This window comes from Gracilinanus agilis, chromosome 5 (genome assembly GCF_016433145.1).
Source record: "Gracilinanus agilis isolate LMUSP501 chromosome 5, AgileGrace, whole genome shotgun sequence".
In the NCBI taxonomy this organism is placed as follows: Eukaryota; Metazoa; Chordata; class Mammalia; order Didelphimorphia; family Didelphidae; genus Gracilinanus; species Gracilinanus agilis.
Window position 1 is genome coordinate 258,630,887 of NC_058134.1, and position 9,053 is coordinate 258,639,939.

The following is a 9,053-nucleotide window of genomic DNA, read 5'->3' on the forward strand; positions in this document are numbered from 1 at the left end:
GGGGGTCATAGATGTTGGGGCTCAGGGTTCTGGAACTAGCAGGATTAGCAGCATCAGCAGCAGGAAAAGCGGAGATGTGGTCTGGGACGCTTGCAGGCTTGCGGCAGGGCAGGAATGGAGATCAAGTCAGGAGTCAGGAGATCGGCGGCAGAGACACACTGGCTGGGCTCCGGCAGTCTGTCAGTGCCAGCAAGGGCCACCAGGCCAGGGGCATTGAGCAAAATAATTCGCAGCCCAGTGGCGATTAAAGCCATTGTCTCTCTTCCCCGTAAAACAGCCTCTAGGCTGGGGAAAATCGGGAGAGGACTGGGTGAGGAAAAAAATCGCTTCTGAGACTCTGGGTCCCAGAGCCGCATGGCTTCCTCTTAGACTATCTAGAAAATTGAGAATTCTTAATCCAAACTTCGTAAGGTTGCCATAATTATAAGGATAAAAAATAATTATGACTGAGCAAAATATATATATTAGTATTTTAATTAAAGCCATGCTGATAGATAAAGTTATTAGACTACGAGCTTGTAAGAATTCAAAACTGCCGCCCTCGCCATGTCTCCTCACCCGAGTCTGCTGGCCAAGACCACTCCCCCCTAACCCAGGAGATTTAAACTGTTCTGTGTGGAGACGTAGGCGTCCCCACGCCCAAAGAACCAGAACTGGAAACCCATTGGACCACGGGAAATGTAGTTTGATAATTTCCACGTGTCCATAGAAAATATATATACTTTTAGATGGCATTTCCCAAATTTCACTTTTACACCCCTTCAGCATATTCATCTTGATGACCAGAGACCTTGCACATTTCTTTTCCTTTCTCTTTCTTTTTCTTTTTCCTTCCTACTGGTTCTGGTTGAGGAATTCTTAGCAATCGGTGGTTTCTTTTTCCTTTGATCCCTCCTTGGTGGCTATGCTTTTCCAAACTGAAACAGTTAAATATGTGTGTCCCTGTAGCTACCATGGAACAGTGCTCATCTTGAGGATTACAGTGACAGAGTGAAGGTATTTTTCTTAAAGTGAAGGTTTTCCTTCCTTTCCCTTTTTGATATCAGACTGCTATGGAGGTTATGCAGGTGCCTCTTCTTCTTTCATATTTACTTTAATACTTTTTTAATAAGCCCTTACCTTCCATCTTGGAGTCAGTACTGTGTATTGGCTCCAAGGCAGAAGAGTGGTAAGGGTGGGCAATGGGGGTCAAGTGACTTGCCCAGGGTCACACAGCTGGGAAGTGTCTGAGGCCAGATTTGAACCTAGGGCCTCCCGTCTCTAGGTCTGGCTCTCAATCCACTGAGCTACCCAGATGCCCCACTTTTAATACTTTTTGTGGGTTAGAATGTCTTTATGCTTCAGCTCAGTCATCTCGTTTTTGGAGGATTCCTTTGAACAAAGGGTAGGGTTTAACCTCACAGTCCTTCTCCTGGAACATTCAGGTTACATTGTCTTGAGTCTTAGAATCCAGAGGACTTATAATTAATCCTATGTTCCAATTAGATAGTTTTCCCTTTTATCTTGAGCCCTTTAAAATTGTCAACAGCCACAATGGTTCTTCTCTGATCCTCAAAGCAAATAAGGACTTTTGAATCTTCATCTGGAAGGACTTTCCAATCTTATCCTGTTCAAGATTAATGTTAACCATTTCTCCATATTGAGAAAAGACACAGAAAATATTTCCTTTAAGGGAACAGTCCCCAGAAAATGCAGGTGCTGTCCTTGCACTTGGCATCACAGGCCACCTTCTTGGCTACCTAAAGCTCCACCTCACACTCATTTCAGGTCACTGATGAGCTTAATCTTGGTCAGGAGCTGCAAGAGGTAGCTTCTATTGCTCTGTCTCCTTGATGTATGTATACAAATATGCCCAAGTCTTCTTTATCTTATGAAAGTCTTCCTTAGTTGGTTCTAACTCATCCAACTTTTCCCATCATCCTCTTCTCTTCAGCATACATATAATATTTGGTTGATGCATGTGTATATATTTTATTTTCATTTTCATTGAAATACTTTAAAGGCATCCAAATATTTAAACAAGTGGATAAGAAAGGAAATTGCAATCCTATCATCCTGTCAATATCTTAACAGGCTATAAAAATAAGAAACATGATTACACAAGATGACTCAGGTCAATCTCCCTATAGTTGAGATTTGATATTGGGTGAAAATATGTTAGAAGGAGGAATGAGACACTGACAGGCAGCGGAGTGCTTGAACCAGCTCAATTGTTAAATTTTTAGCATGGGCATTTTTATCTCAGAAGTCATCAAGTGCCAGAAATTAGGGCTTGTTATATATTATTTGATTGGTTATCTAGACTTAAGAATGTGATGGGTAAAAATGATAATTCAGACTAACTTAAAAGTGTATCTGCAAACATCACCCTCACCACTCCAGATGGTAATTAAACTGCCCATAAATCATTCAACAGTTAATAGAAAGTGATTTGCTTAGTTTTAAAAACCTATATTAGGAAACCACTGCAAATAATATTGAATCTGGTTGACATGTTGGATAGTTTTGTTGAACTGTCCTTTTTTCCCTTACTTTGGTATGTTGTGGTTGTTTAGTCATTTCAGTTGTATCTGACTCTGTGACCTTATTTGGGGTTTTCTTAGCAAAAATACTGAAGTGGTTTGCCATTTCTTTCCCCAGCTCATTTTACAAATGAAGAACGAATGTAACAATTAGATTAAGTCTACACTGCCCATCTTTAGATTTAATCGCCAAAGGTGAGAACACCTCCAATTTTGGGAGGTCCAAAATCCCCCTGTGCTAGAATGCGTGATGAATCAGAATTGACTGACTGCCCGCTAGGCAGTCTTAAGAGAAGCATCTGTTGGGATTGGACACACAAACTAGGAGGGAGACACAGGAAGTGATGCCTAAGTGACCCCTTTAAAAAGAGAGTTGAGTGAGTCAGGGAGTCTTCTGCTAGAGAAGGAGCTCTTCTGGTTTGTGGAGGAGGGCTGGCTGGGACTCTGAAACCTTGGTGAGACCGTTCTTAATATCTTCTTTGGAATTCCATGTGGTGAGTTTAAAGACTGAATCTTCCTGGACTTCTCTTAAGGAACTTCCCTTTCATAGAGACTCTGTGACTGAAGCCTTTGCTTCATTCACCTCTGGGCCTTTGACTCTCTGCTTGGGTTAATTAGATCTACCTGGATTAATTAGGGGATTGTAGCAATTTACCTACTGTGTTAATTCTTATTTCTTTATTTCTTCTACCTCTTCTCAATTGTAAATAAACTTCCATAAAAGTCAATTTTTTTTAAACCCTTACCTTCTGTCTTAGAGTCAATACTGTGTATTGGTTCCAAGGCAGAAGAGTGGTAAGGGTGGGCAATGGGGGTCAAGTGACTTGCCCAGGGTCACACAGCTGGGAAGTGTCTGAGGCCGGATTTGAACCTAGGACCTCCCGTCTCTAGGCCTGGCTCTCAATCCACTGAGCTACCCAGCTGCCCCCTCATAAAAGTCAATTTTGACTTGAGATTATTCTTAATTGAGGATTGATAATTGTTCAATCCTCTGGCCACCAATCTTTAATATATTCAAATAAAACCCCTTTTCTCCCATTACGCTAAGGCAAACAGGGTTAAGTGACTTGCTCAAGGTCATGCAGCTAGTAAGTGTCTGAGGTCAGATTTGAGTTTAGGAAGACAAATTGGACTCAGGAAGATGAGCTTTTTTCCTCCTGTTATACTGAACTCTTTGGAAGAGGGAGGGCCAGTGGAGAGCTATATTGGGAAATTAAGGTGAGCTAATAATAAAATTTATCAACAAAAAAAATTAAGTTTTCAAGAAGTAAAAGAAAAGGGTCAGTGGAAGGATAGAACTGATATTTCATGTGGATAAGACAATGATTACTAATGGCAGAAGAAAGGTGAAGAATCTCAATTCTTAACTTTGCTTTTGTGTACTTTGTCAAGAACAATCATCTTTGGACCATAAAGCACAGAACAAAAAGGGCTACCTAGGAGCTGATGCCCAAGATAAGTAAGGAGATAATAGGAGAGCATCTAGCTGCCCTTGATAAATTCAAATTGCCTGGCTCTCAAGAATGACATCTTTGGGTTCAGAAAGTATTGGCAGATATGTCTACTGAGACACTGATAATAATTTTTGAAGGATCATGGAGTCCAAGGGAAAAAAGAAAGAACTGGAGTCCAGAAGATCTGGGTTCAACTCTTGCTTCTAATACTTTCCAGGTAAATGGACATGTGATAAGCAACACCAACAACAGCTAAAATTTATATAGCATTTTAAGTTTTCAAAGTGTTTGATATATATTATCTTATTTGATCATGATTTCTATAAGATGACAAAATCAAATCACAGCAGTCTTTAGCACTGGCAAATGAAGCCATAGGTTAATATATGACTGGACTGCCATCAATGTCAAAGAAAGTTACTAGTGGTCTGCTATAGGAATGCATCCTATATTTGTTCATTTTGACATTTTTTTATCAATTTCATAGCACACTAATTCACAGATGTTATAAAATTATAGGAATAACTAATATGTTGGAAACAGGATCTAAAAGAAAATGGAACAGTGAGCAAAACAAACAAGAAAAAATTTCAATACCTCAGTCAATCAAATGTTATGTCTTACACATAAGCTCAAGATAAAACATCCAACACCAGTACAAATATAGGATGGGGAAAACATAGCTAAATAGAAGTTAATGTGCAAAAGAATCAGGGTTTCAACTGACTGTCAGTTCAATATGAATCAAGGGAGTAAAATGGCCAACAACAAAAATGCTAATTTGATCTTTTCTTTTTAAGAAATCTGGACCTGTGATTTCATCAATGTAAGGAAGTGCTGGTTTGAAAACTATGGCCATCAATAAAAGGTTAGCACTTCCTTTGTTACTAAAAGAAGTTTGCTAGAGAACTGAGATAATGAGTGACTTGCCCATGGTTGCAAGGCTAGTATGTGTCAAAGGCACAACTTGCCCCCGGTCTACCTACTTCCAAGGTCATCCTCTACTACATGGCTTCTCATGTAGGTCCATTCTACTACATGGCTTCTCAATCTGATCTTAGACTACATAAATAGAAGATTAATATTCAGATCAGCTTCCTGGTTCTTCCACAATCAGGAAACTCCATCTCTTGACTTCCAGCATTTTTTCTGACTGTCCTCCATGCCTGGAATGCTCTCCCTCCCTGCTCCAACCATAATCCTCTTGGTTCTATTTAAGTCCCAATTATAGTCCCATTCTCTACAGGAAGCCTTCCCTAACTCCTCTTAATCCCAATGCCTTCCCTCTGTTAATTACTTCCTATTTACCCCATATGTAGCTTACTTTGGAATATATTTGTTTGTATGTCATCTCCCGCAGCACACAGTAGGCACTTAATATTGACCGACAGAATGAGTTCTACTACTCTGTGGACTTGTTAACCTAAATTTGGAATATAAGATTCAGTTCAAAATACCATATGATGATGGGATGATGACAATTGGGTGTTTTCTAGCAGAGGGTCTGCAATGGTGAGAATATCTCCAAACCAGAATGATCATACAATTTAAAGATGTTTAGACAAACTATTCAAAAATGAAATAGTCTAAGTTGTATTTATACCAAGGATATAAGGAGATAATTAGAAAAAATTAACATAATCATACAAAAACCAAAGACAGCAAAAACTAGATGATTCAGTAGATTGAGAAAAAGGCTTTGACAAAAAGCAGCACTTATTCAACGTCCCTTTCAATGCCATTGTTTTTCCTCCAAAAGATCAAGAATTTAAAGAGAAATATTGAAAAATAGAAATTAAGGGGGCATAGTAGGACTAGATCTCCAACTCTATTATAGATTAATAATCTTCAAAATGGTTTGGTGTTAAATAACAGAGGTTGATAAATGACACAGATTAGGTAAATAACATATAGAAGAAAACAAACATAAATGTATAATATTCGATATACTCAATTTCTGGTTGCTGGAAAACTTTGAGAGCAGTCTGGCAGAAATTAGGTATATGCCAGCACTTCATACTATGGAACGAAGATATCTTATATTAAGATTAGCTCCAAATGGGTATAGGATATATATAAAAGATCACAAAATAAACAACTTAGAGGAACAAAGAAGAAAATGTCTTTTGCAGTCTTGGAGAGGGAAAGTACTCAATGACCAAACAAGGGATAGAGAACCGCAGAAGACAAAAGGAACAATTTTGATTATATAAATTTTTAAACATTGTACAAACAAAACCAATAAATTTAAAATTAGGAGAGAAACAGTTAAGTTGGGAAAAATATTCACATAAAGTTTCTCTGATAAAGGTCTCATATCTAACAGATATAAAAGACTGATTCAAACTTATAGTAGTAAGAGCCTTTTTGCCAACAAACAAATGGTCAAAGGATATGAGCAGGCAATTTTCAAAAGAAGAAATCTGTGTTATCAATAAGCATTGATCATATTAGGGAAGGGCACAGTAATAAGTGCTGCTTTTTGCCAAAGCCTTTTTCTCAACCTACTGAATCATCTAGCTTTTGCTGTCTTTGATTTTTGTATGATTATATTAATTTTCCTTATATCCTTGATATAAATACAATTTAGACTATTTCATTTTTGAATAGTTTGGGTTCTTGGAAAGATTTCCTTTAAATTAAAATTTGCAATCCCATAATTTCTACTCATTAATCTCAATTCTGCCCTCTGGAGCCAATTCCTAAAATACACACATATAATTTTATTGTTTTATAATATTATGACAATATTTTCATACATACACACATATTCCCTTTTCACGACAGCGCTACAACTAGTTGAAGACAAAACTCATTTACTCCTCAAAGTTTTCTCTTTTCCTAAACATCCTTAAATTGTATGATTATTCTGGTTTGGAGATATTCTCACCATTGCAGACCCTCTGCTAGAAAACACAAGAGAAGTCTACAGCCAGCATGATGCCCGTGGCAGGGTCCTGAGAGCAAGCACTGGCCATCGGCCATAACTTCCTCTCTCAACCCCGCCTCACATACAAAACGGTATCAGGAGTCAATGGTCCTTTGATCATCTTAGATCAAGTAGTTTCCCAAATATGCTGAGATCGCCCACTTGACATTACCTGATGGTACAAGCAAAAGTGGCCAGGTTTTAGAAGTTTGTGGTAACAAAGCAGTAGATCAGGTATTTGAAGGAACTTCAGGTAGAGATGCTAAGAAGACAGCCTGGGAGTTTACTGGTGATATTCTTCGAACACCAGTGTCTGAGGATATGCTTGGTCAAGTTTTCAATGGTTCTGGGAAACCTTTTGGCAGAGGCCCACCTGTCCTAGCTGAAGACTTTCTTGACATTATGGGATAGCCAATCAATCCTGAGTGTTGGATCTACCCTGGATCAAACTGGTGTTTCAGCAATAGATGGCATGAATGATATTGCTAGAGGCTAGAAAATTCCCATCTTCCCTGCTGCCGGTTTACCCCATAAAGAGATTGCAGCTCAGATCTGTTGTCAGGCTGGTTTGGGGAAGAAATCCAAAGATGTTCTCTTGACTGTTATGAGGAAAATTTTGTGACTGTATTTGCTGCTTTGGGTGTAAACATGGAAACTGCTCAATTCTTCAAATCAGACTTTAAAAGAAAATGGCTCAATGGAAAATGTCTATCTATTTTTTAACTTGGCTAATGACCAAGTTTAAAAAGGAAATTGGATCTCGTTTTTTGGGTGAGAAACCTTTCGCTGATTCTAAGCTATGTATTTTTTTGATTTTTAAAACATTCTTTTATTTTCTTCCCGTGTATGTGCAATACAATTTTGAGTTTTCTTTCTTCTTTCATTTTTGTCCTTGAATACATTATCAATATTAATCTTTTTAAAAATTGCAGTAATATAAGTTTAAAATACATTTGTTCTAATATTATGCACTTACCCATTGAGTGGATTAACACTCCTCAACTGGCTGAAACAACAGCAGAATTATTGGTTTATCAGTGTGAAAAGCATATATTGGTCATTCTAACAGAAAGGAATTCTTATGCTGAAGCTCTTCAAGAGGTTTCGGCAGCCCAAGAAGTCCCTGGTCATCGTGGATTCCCAGACTACATGTATACAGATTTAGCCACAATATATGAGAGAGCTGGTCATGTGGGGGGCAGGAATGGCTCACTTACTCAGATCCCTATCCTTACTCTGCCCAATGATGATATCACTCATCCCATCCTTGACTTGACGGGATACATTGCTGAAGGACAAATCTATGTGGACAAGCAGCTGCATAATAGACAGATTTATCCGCCTATTTATTTGTGTTGCCCTCCTTTTCCTGGTTGATGAAGTCTGCTATTGGGGAAGGCATGACTAGAAAAGATCATGGTGATGTATCTAACCAGCTGTGTACATGTTATGCTATTGGTAAGGATGTACAAGCCACGAAAGCAGTTGTTGGAGAAGAAGCCCTCACCTCAGATGATCTCCTTTATTTTTTTTGGAATTTTTGCAGAAGTTTGAAAAGTACTTTATTTCTCAGGATCCTTATGAAAACCACACTATCTTTGAAACTTTGGACATTGTCCCTCATAACACCTTGAAAGAATTTTACCCTTGAGATCCATTAAAGCACTAACTTCATCTTCATCTCTGTGAAATACTGGTTTTATTCTTCCCCTTTCCCTTCCCCTCTCCCTCCCTCTTTGTGTTGGAGTTTATGTATTACCCTGTAATTAAAATAAAGAAGAGGTGACATATAAAAAAAAATCATGATCTTTTGTTCTTCTGGATTAATTTTATTATTTTTCCTAGCTCTATGAAGTAATCCTTTGGTACTTTGATCGGTATGAATATATTTTGGCACAACCTACTCAAGCAATATTTCTTAAATTATTTAGATCTGTATTTCTGTAGAGAGTTGTTTTGTTAGTTATATTCCTGTAGTTCCTATCTGTATCTTGGTAGATAGACCTCTGGGTGCAGAAATAGGAATCACAATTATGTTTCAATAGCTTGATGGATTACCCTCCCAATCACATGATGGCTTAAAGTCCCCACCTTCTATGCAAGGATTCAGGAAATGGATCATCTATTATTCATTGTTGTAGCAACTTA

General features: G+C 38.2%; 1 pseudogene; it reads left to right on the forward strand.

Annotated features, from left to right (window-relative positions):
- Positions 1–11: 11 nt before the first annotated feature.
- LOC123250157 lies at positions 12–8,556 on the forward strand (annotated as a pseudogene).
- The last annotated feature ends 497 nt before the right edge of the window (positions 8,557–9,053 follow it).